We start from the raw sequence: 18,932 nt of genomic DNA, 5'->3' as shown, positions 1-18,932 counted from the left end.
ACATTTCTGTAATTTCTACAGTTATTTACTGTATATCACCCAGTATAATACTGAGAATTCCCTTTACAGTAAATAACTAATACGCTTTGCATCATGGGGATTTTCTGTGACGTCAGACCCCACATACAGAGACATACTGTATTTTTTTTAAAATTGCTGTATACTAATATATTTGCTGTTATGCCTCTTTGGCACCATTCTATTGAGGTTGTTTTATTTTCTTAATTTCTTACATTTGGATTGACACGATTCAGCTTGGGACTGACTACACTGGATGTGTTACATCGCTTGTAATGATTGGCAAATGCCAGAAACAGTGCGAGCGCTTGGAGTACTACTGTAAGTCAGAAGTATACTGATATATATATATATATATATATATATATATATATATACATACATACACACACATATCCAGTGCCCTCCAAAAGTATTGGAACTGTAAGGCCAATTGCTTTATTTTTGCTGTAGACTGAAAACATTTGGGTTTGACATCAAAAGATGAATATGAGATGAGAGATTAACATTTCAGCTTTTATTTACAGGTATTTTTATCTGGATCTGATACACAACTTAGAAGATAGCACCTTTTGTTTGAACCCACCCATTTTTCATTAGGAGTGCTTCACAAAAATGAACCTAAAGTTAGCGAATACATTCCTCACAGACATGAAAAATATATCTATAGAAAGCTTTAAATTACTACTTAACGAAATAAATAAAAACAAAATCAATTTAATATAATCGTTATCCGTGAAGATGCACTTCTCTCTAAAAGCGTGTCTAATGAGGAGATGGCGAATCCTTACTATTTCCCCCTGGACACATTAATGGTAATTACTTTTGCTGGGGCTTTTGCTTTATTGAGTGTATTTGAATGCAGAACCCTTCATCTGTGCTGACAGCTCGCTGCGGGACACTAAACATCGTCGAGCCGCTCTTGACAGTTGCGGGACTCGCGGCAGCACGGACTCATGTTATTTCCACCAGCGCAGCAATTTTTTTCATCAATAATTGATGGATGTCTAAAATATAAAGATAAGAAGAAGCCTAAAACAGGCCCGCGTCTGAACTATGACGTGAATATTGGCCCGAAGCCCAGCCCTAGGGATGTAAAAAAAGTTGGAGCCCAAATTTAAATTAAATTAAAAAAAAAAAAAACATTGGGGCTAAAAGTGTGTTGTAAGGCAAGCGTTACTGAACATGTACAGAGTAAAATATTACTGAAAATTTATTAGTAATGCCTTACACTACTGCGTTACAGCAAAAAGTAATCCGTTACTGTAATGCATTACTTTTGTAATGTGTTACTCCCAACACTGACAACCGACATAACTCCTGACACTTTTCATGAGATAAATAACGGAGAGTAGATTCTAAGTTCTGCAAAGACTCAGAATTTTTAAAACGACAACTGAACACACAATCGTCAGGAGAAATAGTCTCCTCTTCCTCCCTCACTAAACTCACCTTTTCCCCACAAACAGATACAGAAGAAAGTACAGAATGCGCAGATGTCTTATTTGGTACAACTTTCAAGATTCAAGATTCAAGATTTTTATTTGTCACATACACAATTATACAGGGTATAACCAGCAGTGAAATGTAGGTCAGGTCCGCTCCAAGGACAGTGCAATTATAAAGTATACAGATATTAAGAAAAAGAAAAGTAGAAAAAAATAAGAGAATAAAATAAAAATATAAATATAAATGTGCAGGTCAGTATGTTGTTGACTTAAATAGTAATAAGAGGAATGTGCAAAAAGTTGTCCAGGGTATTTAAATAGCAGCAATATGAGGTAGAGAAAAATTATGAATAGCTATTGATATGGTGATATTTACATGGAGTCATATGATGTTATGACACAGAGTTAGAGTTTAGGAGCCTGATGGCCTGGGGGAAGAAGCTCCTCCTAAGTCTCTCAGTTTTTGCCATCAGGCTACGGAAGCGCTTATCAGATGGAAGCAAAGTGAATAGATGGTTAGCAGGGTGATTTGAGTCCTTGTTGATTTTGACAGCTCTATTTTTGCAGCGTTTGAGGTAGATGTCCTGCAGAGAGGGGAGAGCAGACCCTGAGATGCGCTCAGCTAAGCACACAACTCTCTGTAATGCTTTGCAGTCCCGATTTGAGCTGTTTCCATACCACACTGAGATGCACTGAGTCAATACACTTTCTATGGTCCCTGAATAGAAAGTTTTCAGGATTGCTGGTGAGACCCTGAATTTCCTCAGCTGTCGCAGATGGTACAGTCTTTGCCTGGCTTTCTTAACCTGTGTTTGGATGTGTGTAGTCCAAGTCAGGTTCTCGGAGATGTTTACACCGAGGTACTTGAAGCTACTCACTCTCTCCACAGGGGGCCCACTGATCATAAGAGGATCATAAGACTTTAGTTTCGTCTTCATAGTATGGTTTTAACAAATTTACATGGTACCCGCTTAACTTACTTTTTCCGTAATGAAGTTATAACCTCATAATTCTCATCACTTAACTTACGTTGCACGACAAACGGGCCATCGAATTTGGCTTCGAAGGGAGAAGATACTATTGGCCTAAGTACTAAAACTTGATCTCCCGGTTCAAACTCTCGACGTTCAACAGTCTGATCATACAGCCGCTTCATATTTTGTTGATGTTTTTCAAGGCTTACTTTGGCAAGTTCTCTTGCCTGAATAAGTTGAACCCCAAATTCTTAAACCCCAAAACATATGCTGTCAAATTTTTTGGAGGCTCCACAACTTTTCCAACCTCTTGAAAAACAGATAAGAGACCACAAACTTCATGGCCAAAGACTAAATCATTAGGACTTAAATCCATACTTTCCTGTACTACTTTGCGAGCGGCTAATATCATCCAGGGTAAACCCTCTTCCCAATCTTGATCTAATTGCACACAATGTGCTCGAAGAAGTGATTTTAAAGACTGATTAAATCTCTCCAAGGCACCCTGACTTAGTGCGTGGTACACAGTAGATTGATTATGCTTAATGTGCAGTTGTTTCAGAACTTGCTCAAAAAAATGAGAAGTCAGGTTTGAACCTTGGTAACTTTGGATGATTTTTGGAATTCCAAAGACAGATATAAATTGAGTTAATGCTCTCACAATAGAACGCGACGTAATACTACGTAATGGATATGCTGCCGGAAAAGGCGTGTTCAAGCACATCACTGTAAACAAATAATTACTTCCTGATTTGGAAGGAGGAAGTGGTCCAACACAATCAACAAGGAGATGTTCAAAAGGCTCACCAGGGGCTGGAATTGGTTTCAAAGGTGCATGTTTCAACACTTGATTTGGCTTACTGGTTAGCTGGCAGGTTTTGACCTTATTGATCATGTGCAATATTAATCATTGTACGACGAAACTTAACAGGAACCACCACCTGGAAAACAGGATCCCCGACAAAATCACCCTTGTGAGGAATCCATTTCCTCAACAACACTCCATCACTAACAACATACTCACAAGCAAGATTACCCATCTCTGCTGGAGTGACAGCACACTGGAAAAGCACATCCAAAGAGGAATCGTCTCGCTGTTCTTTTCCAAGTTCCTCTGCTGATACAGGAAAAGACAGCGCAGACAAACCAGGAACAAACAAATCAGTGCAAGCTTTTTTAAACTGAATTTGATTAATCAATTCATCCTCTCGCTGCTTCATTGCATGGGTCACTGCACAGGTGGCATCGTGACTGGGTTCCGTTTCGTTTTTATTATTAGCAGTAACTATAGGAAACACTGAACTGTCAGCCCATACACGCTCACCTACAAATCCGTTTCCTAGAATAATATGAACGGATATAAAGGCGGATTTATGCATCAGTACAATGTCATCAGCTAACATTGCCACTTCCTCAGGAGTTTCAACATTGTGCTCATTGATATATACAGCAAGAAGACTCATAACTGTGTTTTTAAATTGTTCTAACACCATCAAACGAGTCAAATCTTCAAATGTCTTAATATCTACTGCTGTACACCAACGATTAAAGTTTCTCCTCAAATCTCTGACAAATTCTAAATGTGTTTTACTTCCTCTTTTCTGCAAATGAAAACGCTGTCTGTATGCTTCTGGTATGCATTCATATGCCTTTAAAATTACAGATTTAACTTTTTCATAATCCCTACTGTCATCAACTGACATTAAAGAGAAAACTACTTGTGATTTTCCAGTTAAAACACATTGTAGCAAAGCAACACAATTATCGTTTGACCAGTCCCTCATTTCTGCCATGCGTTCAAAGAAAGTAAAAAAAAATATCAGGGTCTTCATTAAACTTTGGAACAAGTTTTAAATTTGAAGTAAGCGAAAAAAAACATACCTTGTTCCTCACCATTAGACTGCCTACCCTCTTTCGCAAGCTTCAATTTGAGGGCTTCTACTTCAAGTCTTGTTTTTTCCAACTCCAGCTTACTCCCTTCGGGACGTTGTTTTAATTTCTCATGCTCCATCTGCAAATGTAGTAATTATTTTTGCTGGTCAAAAGACGAAGTCGTTTGCAAGTTAGATACACCTGCTACAGATTCATCCATCTCGGACTTTAAGAAGCCTTTTCCAATTAGCTTAGTTTTCAAAAATAATTTAACGCTTTCTCTACCAAATCTTTTATCCTTAATCACTATTTTATATATTCAGTGATCTTTAACAATTGTTCTTTAGAACACCCTTCTAAAAATTCATGGGAAGGTGAACTAATAAACGAATCAATATCAGCCATGAAAATTCACCAGAAAACAATTTAACGCACACAGCGCAATCAAACAACGAGAGAGCCCTCTATCTGCCTACCCAATATTCTATCTAACTCAACCCTAGTCTTCATGCAATTACTTGTGGGGGATACTTATGCACTGTAGCCTGCTGGGTGAAAACGCAACCAGCAAAACCAGCGACGCCTTCGACACCACGGATGTATAAATGCAAATGGAAAATGCCAGAAACAGTGCGAGCGCTTGGAGTCGGGGGTAGACTCGTTTAAAGTAATGTAATCACCACGGATGTGCCCCCGAGATAAATACTACTACCCACATGTTTTACGCATATGTGGTAGTGGGACATTAGGACCCAGGGGAGAATGAGGGGTGATCTGATCAGAAACGGCAATGTAACTAATTATCATGCAATAAAGCAGGTGAGAAGCTGCTTTAAAGAGAGCAGCTTAGAAGGATGGTATGTGAAGCTGAACAGAATGTTTGCGCTGAAAGGATGTTGTGATTAAGTAGCAGCATGCACATTAAATTAGGCGAAACTGAAGCTGAACTTGCGTTTGTTGATGACACAGAAGCGGGGCAGATGACTGTTACGTTGGATAGCACGAGCAACTAGATAAGGACGGGGCACCGATTGTTATCTGTGGTTTTAGAGTTTATATATTGCAGTATAGACGTATGGTTTTATTGGTTTGTGCCTTTGTGGAACTAGTATGTATGGTGTGTTTGAATGTGTTGTACCCTCCTTCCCCTTGCCAATTAGACGTGAGTTGGGAGGTACATAAATATAGTTTTGATCAAGGGGAAGGTATTGATTGTGTATTAAATGGTATTTGTTGTGTTTGTAGGTTTCCCAGGCGGTGGCACTTGAAGGGCCAGTGGGTGCACGTGTGGTGTTGTATTGACTTTGATTGCTGTGGTGTGAGGGTGTTCACTGAGTCGGTAATGGAGTGATATTAATATTAAGGTTTGAAGAGCTTTTATTATTTTCTTACCCACCTATTCTTCAGTGTACTGCCTGGGTTTAGTGTTGTTTGTTTTATTGTGACTTGTTTCTTATTTCTTTTAATACTTGTTTGTGATTTATTGTAATAAAACTGCTTTGTAAAAACTGCTGCAACTAAATACCAATTTGACTGCTGGTGTGTTTGTATATTGTTTACTTTTGAACCCATTAATTGGGTCAAGGTTACACATACTTAACATCTTAACACGTCTGTATCAATAAGGTATTTGTCACAAATCGTCAGACACATCAGGCGGGGTTGATAAATTGGACTTATTGATTATTTGAATGATTGCCTCTGTCAATTATTTGATCAATTTTTAGTAAAATAAACCTATATAGACCAGTTATTTTTATTTTAATAAATAAAACATTATACTGTGAAAAATAAACATGCTGCATTTAAACACACAGTTAATAATACAATTTTAAAGTGAGAAAGAAAGTCTAATCTAAGTTGTAAAGACTCTGTGAGACATTTGTACCATCTTGTTAAGGAATTACTTTTGTTGCCAATAAAAAAAATCTCTGTATTCATCAGAGGATTGTTTGACTGCTTCTAATCCTTGCTTTAAAGGATCATGGTTTTAGGTTTGAAAGATATAAAATACTACGAATCTTAACTTATTTGTTAAAACAATAGTTATATCGTTGTTTAATCATCCTGCTTTTCATTATCTTGTAGACACCCAGTGTGATTCTAAAAGTTTTTATTTATAAAAGGTTTTTATGAGACGTCTTAAAAGTCTAAATATTTAACTGTATGGTTGTTTATGTGCATGTTTGTGTTTGTTTATTTTTGTAGATGTGTTGAGTGTTTGTGTGTGTGTGTGTGTGTGTGTGTGTGTGTGTGTGTGCATGTGTGTGTGCGTTTGCATTTGCAGTGAAGGTTGAAAAATATATGAGTGAAAAAAGAAATAACAAAACGAAGTAAAATGAACTAAATTAAATAGCATTTTCCTACAGCAGACCATCTTATTAAAACAATCACCTTGACCCTCCCTATTTATTTAAGTTTGTGGTTATCGACTTCTTTATCTATCTCATCCTGAACATCAGTTTAAAGCCACAGTCAAATAGATTATAAATTCATTATAAATACTCAATTCTCAACTTTACCTAACTTCACCAGATGTGTCATAAAAAGGTTCAATAGGACACATCCTTTGACCCATACCTAAACCTTCGACAGAGTTCACACACGCAGGTGCATGTCATAAATGGTTAACATACATGTCCTTTGATCGCTGAACATCCTAGAAAGATGATCTGATTTGATCAATAAACTTTTTACCTAGCATTCTAACGATGCAAGATCCCCTCAAAAACTCATTAGATTGCAATCCCCAGAAACTTTAGATGTTTTTACAACAGTCTCTTGATCTGATACGGACTGTTACGTCTCTGATGTAAATTTAGTCTATGATTTGAAAGAGGTAACAATAAGATGACATATTAAAGAAATAAGCCAGGGAAATAGATGGCAATGCAACACGTGACACAAGTTACACCTCAAGAAAAGTTTGTTCCCAAGAAATCAGTAATTAAACAAACAAGACAAAGGAAAAGAAGGGAAGTTAAAGTGGCGCTTTAATCATAAAATAAAAATAAAAGAATCCCACATGCTAACTAATTCCCAAATGTAAAGATATAAAAGAAAAGTCTTCAACGCAAAAGCGTCATAAACTACACTAAATATGCATCTCACTGGATGAGCTATTCCTTGTTCGTCTTCCTGCAAAAGGACAGCTCCAACATTACTTGCATCCACTTGAAGCTGAAAAGAACGTTCATAGTTAGGAGCTTGGAGAACGGGTGAATTGCACAAAAGCGCTATCACACTTTTGAACGCAAACTGACACTCAGCATTCCACACAAAAGATTTCGAAGGGCTTAACAAAGTAGTAAGAGGACTGACCACAGATAACAAATTCCTACAAAAACCTCGATAATACCCAACCATTCCCAAAAATCTTCGAAGTTCTCGTTGAGTATTAGGAACAGGGAAATCTAAAATAGCCATCACCTTAGCTTCAACTGGACGAACTTGATCGTGCCCCACCTCTTTGCCAAGATAAGTTACTGTCGCTTGACCAAATTCACACTTGGCTAAATTAAGTGTTAATAAGGCTTTTGCCAAGCGCTCAAATACTATACGAAGTGACTTAATATGTTCACTCCAATCTTTGGAATAAACCACCAAATCATCCAAATAGGCACTACAATTTGGCACATCAGTTAAAATCATATTAACAAGCCTCTGAAACGTGGCCGGTGCGTTTCGGAGTCCAAAAGCCATCGCAGTATACTGCAGAAATGAGTCGGGAGTAACGAACGCTGAGATTTCAGAAGCTTTAGAAGTAAGCAGTACCTGCCAATAGCCTTTTAGCATGTCTAACTTGCTTACAAACTGTGCAAAACCAACATTATCAACACAATCCTCCATTCGAGGAAGTGGATAGCTGTCAGGCACAGTAACTGCATTCACTTTTCTAAAATCAGTGCAAAATCTAAAAGACCCGTGCGGTTTTGGAACTAAAATACATGGTGAGCTCCAAGGACTACAACTTGATTTTGCGAGACCATTTTCCAACAAATAGTCAACCTCCTGACGCATTACCAAATGCTTCACATGATTAACCCTGTATGCATGTTGTTTAATTGGTCGAGCATCTTTAACATCAATGTCATGGTGCAGAACATTTGTCAATGTTGGCACATCCTTAAACAAGCATTCAAACTCTGAAATAAGCTGAATAAGATTATTTTTTTGATGTTCCTTCATATTCTTAAAATAGGAGGCAAGATCTTTTAAAATTTCATAATTCATTAATCTCACAGTAGCTTGAGGAACATTCCGAAAAATTACTCCATCATCTTCAGAATTTGAATCAGTTACAGGTGTCATCTCGGTTACTGCTGCCACTGAAATAACAGGAGATTCGACAACCTTAACAACATTCGTCTCATATGATACTCTAGCATGATAAAGCTTCAACATGTTCACATGACAGATACGCGTCTTACGTTTTCTGTCAGGAGTACCGATCACATAATTAGTTTCGTTAATTTTCTCTTTCACCTCATAAGGACCAAAGAAATGAGCAGAAAGTGAAGATCCTGGAACTGGTAAAAATACGAGAACAGAGTCTCCAGGCATAAAAGAGCGTGTAACAGCCTTTCAGTCAAAGTTACGTTTCATTCCTTGTTGTGCATTAACCAGAGATTCTTTAGCTAACGAACAAGCTTTATTCAATCGGTCTCTGAATTTTGTCACGTAGTCTAGTACATTTGTTTCTGCACCGACATCATTTCCTAAAATTTTGTCTTTCAACACCTTCAAAGGACCACATACCTGGTATCCAAATACCAGCTCAGCAGGGCTGAATCCAAGGGACTCCTGCAAACTTTCTCTTAAAGCGAACATCAACAGAGGGATTCCCTCATCCCAATCATTTCCCATTTCAAGGCAATACTTTTGCATCATAGATTTCAGTGTCTGATGAAATCTTTCAAGCGCACCTTGACTCTCCGGATGATATGTGCTAGACGTACGATGGGTAATCGCTAGAGTTTTCATTACCTGCTTAAACACATTGGAGATAAAATTTGTACCTTGGTCACTTTGTACAATTTTAGGCAAACCAAATGTTGAGAAAAACTTCACCGGTGCTTTCACAATGCTCGGTGCCGTATTTTTTCTTAGAGGAATCGCCTCTGGGAACCTAGTAGACAAGCACATCACAGTCAATAAAAATTGATTACCACTCTTAGTTTTTGGCAAAGGGCCAACACAGTCTACTAATACGTTCAAATGGAACTCCTAGCACATGGATTGGTTTCAACGGAACAGGTGGAATAACCTGATTTGTTTTTCCCACAATTTGACGTGTGACAAGAACGACAATAGCAAACTACATCTTTTCTCATTCCTGGCCAAACAAAATGCTTCAAGATCCGAGTATAAGTTTTCCTAACTCCAAGATGTCCCGAAAGTGGATGATCATGCGCTAAACATAGCACATGTGGTCGATATAAAACAGGAACCACAATCTGATAAGAAACACCCCAATCAGAATCCTGCTTTGTTGATACACACCACTTTCGAAGCAACAAACCCTTGTCAATAAAATAAGCATTCTGCTTGCTCTTAGCCAGATCAGAAGATACAATAGAGTTAAAAGCGGTGATGAGAGTTTCATCCTCTTTTTGTGCAGAAATGAGTTTCTCTCGTGACACTTTTAAAATCAGCGAATCTGAATCAGTCAAAATTTCTTGAGATTGATCCATTTTCTTTTGTTTAAGCACTTCAAAATCAAGTTCTTTCTCTCCACTAACTACAGCAGGAAAGAATGAGTCATTCAACTCCACCTCTTTCGAGTTCCGCAACTGCGCACGGGTAACCGTGCACACAGGAAAGACATGAGGATAAATTTCGCCAACCTCATTTTTCACACAAACTTCTGGTTTGTCCAAGACCTCCAACAAGGGCATAACTTTCCCTCCAGCCAAATCATTTCCCAATATGAAATCAACCCCTTTTACAGGCAACGAAGTACAAACAGCAACTCGAACAAACCCAGTACACAAGTCACTTTGCAAATGCACATTATGCAAAGGCACTTTTACACATCCCATCTCAATACCTTGTACAATTACACTGGAACTACATGAGGTTTCATCAGAAAACTGCAACTTATTCTCCACCATAAAAGATTGCATCGAACCAGTATCCCGAAGCACCGTAATTTCTTTTTGCTCATTAGCATCTCCAGAAAAAGATATTAGACCTTTAAGAATAAACGGTCGATGCGTCTCTTCAACTTCATCCAGAATAAACAGCAGAATTTTTAAAAGTTTTTACTAAATCTACTGACTTCGATGGTAATTGTTGTTTTCGTTTCAACAATGAACAATCCACAACAATGTGTCCTCTTTTGTGACAATAAAAACACTCGCGATCCTCTTTAACTCATGGTGGATTAACTTTTGAGCGCACAAAATGCACTCCAGGGACATCAACAATTGGTGGTGAATTTTCCGAACGCGTGGATAAGAAAACATTTTTATGAGTTAAAATGAATTCATCAGCTAGCACAGCTGCATATGACATCGAAGTTACCTTTTGTTCATTCAGATAGACTACCACTTTCTCAGGCAAACAATTTTTTAATTCTTCAAGTAAAATTAGCACACGCAACGAATTAAAATCAGTCGCTTTGTTTGCTGCACACCACTTATCAAAGAGGGTACTTTTATCTCGAGCAAATTCCACAAACGTCTGGCTAGAAGTTTTCTTATAAGCTCTGAACTTCTGCCTATATGCTTCAGGGACCAACTCATATGCACGAAATATGGCAGACTTTACATAATCATACTTCAGACTCTCCTCAACAGACAACGTAGAATAAACTTCCAAAGCCTTGCCTACCAATTTACTTTGAAGTAACAATGACCAAACTTCACTAGGCCAACGAAGTGATGTAGCAATCCATTCAAAAGCATTAAAATATGAATCTACTTCTGATTCTCTGAATTGTGGAACAAGAGCAATGTGCTTACTCACGTCAAAGTTGGAGTGGGATGACTCAACCACCGGAGGAACAGCCGATAAAGGAGCGGAGCCTGGCCGTATGGCAGGCTCTCTAACAGCCTTCGTTGCATCAAGTTCGAGCTGGCGCAGCCTCACCTGCGTCTCATCCTCGATTTCCAATTTGCGTATCTGCAAACGTAGATCAATTTCAGCCCGACATGTCTGAGTGCGCTCCTGTGCATCATAATGGAGACGAGCCAAGCGAACTTTCAGTCGCGCATCATCTCTAGAAGCAAAAGAAAGAGGAGATAAGGGGTCAGATGGTGGCAAGCTTCAACGTTAGTTCTGCCACTGCCCACATCTCCCAAATTAAAAGAAGCCACTGCCACGTCACTAGGACTCAACAGACCGGCAGTTTCATCCATCACAACTCTTGATGTCACAAGAACATTTTGCTCAACTAACTGATTTACTATTCTACTCTTTATCTCGGCCTTACGATTCTGTCTATTTATTGTCAAACTAAAATGATCAGCTATCACCAACAAATCCTGTTTCTGACACAAGTTAAGCTGTTCCAATGAAGGATTTTTAACAAATTCTTCTAAACTGAACATTTTTCAGGTGCACCGTGAATGTGAATGCCTTCCAAAAAAAGTGTTCCTCACTGCCTTTTAATACATTTCACAACTACTCACATCAACAATTCCAATTGCCACCACCCTAACATCTCTCAACACAATCTATTTCAAGGCGTAGACTAATTAACCATTTCTCTTTCCTGAACGGGAAAAAGTGAATTAAGTTAAATAATCCCGGACGAGCCCCCATTTAATGTTACGTCTCTGATGTAAATTTAGTCTAGGATTTGAAAGAGGTAACATTAAGATGACATATTAAAGAAATAAGCCAGGGAAATAGATGTCAATGGAACACGTGACAAGTTACACCTCAAGAAAAGTTTATTGTCCTCAAGAAATCAGTAATTAAATAAATAAGACAAAGGAAAAGAAGGGAAGTTAAAGTGGCGCTTAAATCATAAAATAAAAATAAAAGAATCCCACATACTAACTAATTCCCAAATCCCCTAAACTATTAAAGTAAAGATATAAAAGAAAAGTCTTCAACGCAAAAGCGTCATAAACTACACTAAATATGCAAAGCAAAACATACAGGAAAAGCGCACACTAATAAACTAATGTGTCTAATACATCAAAGATCTCTACGTGCGGGTATGTAGATCACGTGACTTATTAAACTCTTCCACTCCTTCCTTGTCTTCCAAACCAGCGACAAGCTGACAAAACTAGCCATTAACAACGGAGGTTGTGACTAAAACATTAACAAGATCATTACCAAAACCATTAAAGCTCTGAAACTCCGCCAACTAAAGTGAGCCAAACAAAGAGCGCAACACACATCCCGCGGATGCGCGCAACAATCACAATCCCAAAGCGTCACACCCACTCCCGCTCTTCTCGCTGACGTTCTCCTTTTAAACCTCTCGGACGAGAACGTGATTGGCAAGAGAAACATGTCGTCATAGTTGACTAATGATGAATGACAGCAAAGATGGCCAATAGAATCCAAGGAAGGCGGTACCTAAGAGCATGAGTGTAAGAACAGCAAAAAGGAAATAACAGAACAAAAGGTCGCAGACCGTAACACGGACGGTTCAGTAATCATAGGTCCAGACACTCAGCGCCTTTCTCATTTCATCGCACTGCGTGAGATAAAATATGTACATTTTGTAAGATGTTGTAAAAAGTTTAGGCGTCTAATTACGGCTGAAAATCCAAAGACCTCCCAAAACATTTGCTTTCATACCAGTTTGTAGACGCGTATGTGTATTTTAACTGTTATACCACACTAGAAGTTTTAAGATTGACAAAATAAAAGAGTAAATAAAGGAAATATGCTACTTAAATAAAATAAAATAAAACAAATAAATTTTTTTCCTGCGGGTGTTTGTTTAAAAGGAAAAACTTGTGTAACCTAATTTTAAAGTGAAAACTTTAGGATGAATGCTGAATGGTTTCATTAATTAAGAAATGCTAAAGATTTATTAACAATAACTTCCGTTCTAATGTCTAACGTCTGCTCTTTTAAATTGTAATGTTACAAGATTTTGACAAGTATCTTATACTCTTACTTAACGGCCTGATATTTTTTATTTCACACCACGGTAAGATAAGCCAGCTCTGTATTATTTAACTTGTAATGTTAGACTACAACGTAGATTTTTGACATGTATCTCATTGTTTTAACTAACGCACCTGATGTATTTTATTATAGATGAACGAAAGCGCTCACCTCTTCTTCTTTTTATTTAACTTTGTCAAACTAACTAGTTTTAAATTGTAGTGATAGAAAACCTACCGTATCTAATGTTTTTTTGTTTTATTTTCTAACTTTTAACAAACTCTAACTAGTTTTAAATTGTTGTAACAACACTAGCTCGTCTTTACTCGTAGGGAAAAACAACCGTTTTTCTTGATATGTATGTGAAAAACTTTAATAAAAACTTCCCTCTATCCATTTAACACATTTCACCATTTAAAGTTTAAACCACATAACAATGGCCCCCACACAAAACACATTGTCATAAATTCCTTGTGATCACTGGGTGGATACAACAGATGGCCACTTAGACAGGGTGTTGAGGGTATACAAACAGCTGTGCAAACAGGTGTTCAGTTATGGGTGGGGGGGGGGGGGGGGGTTTATGAGGGGCAATAAATCTAATTTTGGACACGTGGTGCACTATCATCTCTCTGCTCATCAGTGCAGTTTTTGGTGGTGGTTGTTAAACTTGAAATGTCAAACTGCATTATTTACATTTCTTTGTTCCTCTTTTTGATTTAGGGGGTCTATTTGGAGTATATTCTTTATTTTATTAAAATAAAAAATTGTGGACACACGGTGCACTACCATCTCTCTTGAGCATTCATTTATACAGCCACATGCTGGTGAAATATTGTGGAAATTAAGCGTTTAAAAATGAACAATGTTTTAGTAGCTTATGAACAAACTGAACATTCTTCCCCAACAACAGTGCTAAATATAGTCGCCTTTAAAAAGTAACACTTTTCTGACTGTTTAAATTTTATTTTAACGGTAAAACAATCTTTGCTGCCTTATAAGCTGCCTTGTTTTAACACAAACTATTTACAAAAATTAATACTATGTTCATAATATAGTAAAACACACTATAAATTTTCCACTGATTCTTCAGATGAGTTTTCAGTAGGTGCTAGATGGTTTAAGATCGAGAACCAGTTTCAACAGACATTTTGAAGAATGAGTATCAGCCAAAAAACATTTACTTGTGTCGCCTCTTGCAAATGAGGATGAACACAAGGGAAGATGCAATGACATAAGGCCCAAATCCAACCCCTTGAACTCCTATGATAGTTATACACATCTCTTACAAATCACGAAGTGCAGTTCCTATTTGACCAGTCATATTAAAACATAAATTAATGCCATTAACCAATCAAACACATTAACATATATACATGAGAAGATCCTCCAAAACTTATTGGATGTAACTGTATCAGTCTGTACTTACTTCTAATACTGAGGAAGGCAGTATTGTTCTGTGTTTTACCGCCCCAATATTTGGCAGCACAGACAATTCCATCTCTTCATATCCAGTTGGAATAAAGGTCACAGCAGACACTGTTTCCCAGACGCCTCCACCCATTTCATTGTGGCTGATAGTTTCTCGGGCTATTGGGACGCTCCTGGTGATTTCAGGAGGGTGAGAGGAGCATGTGTGGTTAACTGAGCATTTGACAGCGACACGTGTCCCGGGCTTGATGTCTTCAGGGAGGGATGACATCACAGCTTTGTCGGGAGATGCTTTTTAATAAAAACACAAAAATCAAGTGTAGTGTTAGTTCTGGCAGGTCACGTTAGTCAAGCTTGCATCAACTGACTCTCAGCTGATCCCCATCTACCTATAGGAATACCCTTCTCCATCCCCAACTCCTCCTCTGTCAGTCAGAATCAAGCTTCTGATTCTCCTTTGAATCAGATGAATTAAAAATGTGTACATAAAATTACTGAACTTTAACAATATCAGCAATAGTTTAATTGCTTCTGCTCTATTTACCCTGGGGGGTTATCGCTGCTCTCCATGCTCTCATCCATGCTAGGCTGCATGGATGTGCAGGGAGTTCTTGCCCATAACAGAACCATACCGCCAATCCAAACTGTATACTAACTGTCAATCATCTTTGACGATAGTGGTCCTGACAGAAATGCTATATTAGTTGTGGGATGTGATGCATTAAGTACATTTTTAAAAATATGTGAAGTAAGTGGTTATATTTTCTCACCCCACATTATAATGAACACACAGCTGTTGTTGAAGCTGTATTTCTCATTTTCTCTTTCTGCTCGGAAGCAGAATGCCCCATTATCATGAGTTTGGAAATTATCCATCTCCACAGTACAGTTCTGCTCATCTGGGTTTCCGAGGAGCCTTGTGCAGCCTTTGAAGTTGTCCAAGACGTCGACCGGGTCGGTGTGGAACATGTAGCCACCTCTTTTGGTGACCCAAAGAACCCGAAATCGAGTGACATGTTCCTCATCTGTCTTGAAACTGCATGGTATTACCACACAAGAACGAGGCAACGCAGTGATCTTGGGTATCACGTCTGCCACATATCAGAAATGGGCTAAAACAGCATATAGTGAATTAATCATTTGTCAACTGTGGAATTTGCAGTAAAGTGAACTAATAGCACACAAAGCAGTTCATATTTGTGTTTACTCACATTCTGCACTTTTGTCCTTTGTAGCTGTCACTGTTATGTCAACATAATGTGTTACTGAACACTTAATAGTCGAGCGCTCTGCTTTTATGGCACCTGTGCGTGTCAGAGTGGTTTTCCCCAGGCCGTCTTCAATAGAGTCATCCTTGATTTCATCAGACCCTTCTATACCGTATAGTATGATGGTTGGTTTACTGTATGGACACGTGTGAAAAGTTGAACATGCTACTGTGACTGTGTCACCCGTCCTTTCACCTCCATAAATATAAATGCTGGGCTGCTGTGGCTGTTCTACAATTGACAGAAATATTGCAATTATGCAATGCATCATATAAAACTGGTTAGAAGTAAATCAATGTACCTACTGTTATTGGTTATTTTTGACCACCACTTCCAGCTACAAAAACATTTACATACTGTCGGACAACAATTGCAGAGGTGACGTCATAAAATTTGTAGGTACCCCGTCCAACATTTTCAGGGTCAATCCATGTGTATAATTTCTTTCCATGATGGGACAATTCCAGGTTTTTGATCAACAGACTGTAATCCCTGCTTGATGGTTCACCATATATAAATAAGTTTTCCATCTGAACTTCCCAATAACATAATTTGGATACCATGGATCGTAAACTAAAGTATAATCTCTAGAGACCCACTGACACTACACAACTCTACTTGGGTTTTTGGGTGGGTATGATGTGTAGTAGAAGTAACATGGTATGATCAGACAGGAACGTCTGAGACCATGCATTTCCTTTGGCATTTTTACATTCCACGCCAAAGTATCAAACAGCAGAACAACTGTGGGACAAAAGTTGGAGAACATTAAAACACAAACAGAACAGAAACATGCATCAAGTAGAAAGCCCTGTAAATGATGTGGGAAAAAAAGATCATTAACATTAATTTATTCCCCTGCTTTGATTTGCCCTGCACACTTAATACACTGGTCCAAAATACAGCAGCTAGAGTTCTCATTAGAACCATGTTAGCCTAGTTCTTTCAAGACTGCATTGTCTCCCTTCTGCTTTTTGCAGTAACTCTGTAGCATCGCTGTTGAAGAGTATTAGTTGGTGAAGGGGATTTACTGTAAAGTTAACGAACGTTATCAAGAGCCTTGTAATGGTTGAAGTGGATGTCATAAATGTCAGAAGACTGGGATGATTATAAAATTTGAGGTTCACTCATAAATTTGTATACGGCCTAACCTTCAGACTTCACAAACAGGAAGACAGAAGACAATGAGCACAATCCTTAATGTATATTGTGGTCTCAAAATTCTGGTCATCTGATACCTAGAATATCAAAATCGACTGCAGGTGGTAGATCCTTTTCTTATTTAGTGTCCAAACTCTTGTTTAGAAGGCAGACACACTCTGTCAGTTTAAATCTAGATTAAATCTACAAGACCAAAATCTGTGTCTGTGTCCAAGTAATCTGCATCTCAGATGTGACACGTTTGAAGGACTACAAAGAGCAGCTTCAAATTCGCAAGTGCACTGTCAAATGCAGAGATAAGGTGCTGTTTTAGCTTTGGTGTCCAGTGATTACATTTTAAATTCATGTGTTTATAAGTATGTGGAAACCTAAATTGATGCAGGAATTATTATTTTATAGGAACAGTAAATGCGTTAAAAATGTATGTTTGCAATTTGAATCTGAATTCAAAAGTATATAATTGGATTTGAAGACCTTACCAACTATTACTAATTATTAAAGTGAAAGCTTGCAATTGTCATCCATTTTATTGAGTCAGTTTGTCTCCTCGTCTGTATCTGGTGGCATTGGTCGGTGCTTTTTTTTGCCAATGTTAAAACAGCATTTGCTTGATCTGGAAATATCTGAGAAGTGCTTATCTGATGTAAATATCTAATCTTCTTACCAACCATTTTCCAGCTAAGCACTGCAAGCACCTTATCTGCAATTTAGAATTTATGCACAATGTTGAACACAGTAAAATGACCATGAGGCAGTACTGGAGAAGACAGAACAAGTCTTCATAAATAAAGACCTGACCTTAGAAAAGCTACCACGCTTCTAGATTTTAATGATGTTTACCCATATCAACAGAATAGCTGATGCTATACCTTGTAAAAGCAATTTAAGTACCAGAGGTCCCATCACGTTCCTGGATTTGCCCTTAAGTGAAAAAAATAACAACAATATAATTGATAAATAAAATTGTTTTTTTGTTTTTTTCAAGCTTTGTGTTTGAAATGGCTTGAATAGTACAGTATGTGCTGCTTGATTAAACTAGACAAACCCTTTAGATGCAAATAAAGGGCAAGGCAAGTTTATTTATATAGCACATTTCATACACAGTGGTAATTCAAAGTGCTTTACATAAAAGAAAGTGAAATAGACATTGAAATGAAAATAGAAATAAATTTAAAGAAAATGATTATACTTAAAATTCATTGCAGTCAGTTCGGACATATAGCACAGTGCTCATTCAACAAATGCACAGTTAAACAGATGAGTTTTGAGTCTTGATTTAAATGTGGCTAATGTTTTAGCACATCTGATCTCTTCTGGAAGCTGGTTCCAACTGCGGGCCGCATAATAGCTAAAAGCAGACTCCCCTTATTTTGTGTGAACCCTTGGTATTTCTAACTGACTCGATCCTAATGATCTGAGTGGTCTGTTCGGTTTATATTCAGTGAGCATATCAGCAATATATTAAAGAATAATGAATAATAATAATACTTTTAAATACGGTTAGGGAATGCACAGTACAATTTACTCTAGTTCTTTGATTGATTGAGGTGTTAAGAGTATCTAGAATTACCAAAATCCTCTAGAATACATTTTGATACTTTTAGCTGTGTTTAGAAAGTTTTGATGTCTGTCTGTGGTGCTTCTTCATGAGGTAACAGATACAAATTTATTTTTTAAAAAGT

General features: G+C 37.7%; 1 pseudogene across 1 annotated transcript; it reads right to left on the bottom strand.

The window, feature by feature from the left end:
• Positions 1–3,324: 3,324 nt before the first annotated feature.
• On the bottom strand, positions 3,325–18,094 carry LOC306853778 (annotated as a pseudogene). The gene is made up of 13 exons: positions 18,091–18,094; positions 16,443–16,833; positions 16,033–16,315; positions 15,592–15,912; positions 14,820–15,112; positions 14,575–14,653; positions 11,282–11,534; positions 9,815–10,104; positions 9,331–9,440; positions 8,743–8,841; positions 8,555–8,640; positions 4,322–4,451; positions 3,325–3,557 (listed from the first exon to the last, which is right to left on the bottom strand). The product of its transcript is annotated as an uncharacterized misc_RNA (transcript).
• Positions 18,095–18,932: the final 838 nt, after the last annotated feature.

Source organism: Barbus barbus (assembly GCF_936440315.1).
Source record: "Barbus barbus genome assembly, chromosome: 34".
NCBI classification, from domain to species: domain Eukaryota; kingdom Metazoa; phylum Chordata; class Actinopteri; order Cypriniformes; family Cyprinidae; genus Barbus; species Barbus barbus.
This window is presented reverse-complemented; position numbering and strand designations above follow the sequence as displayed.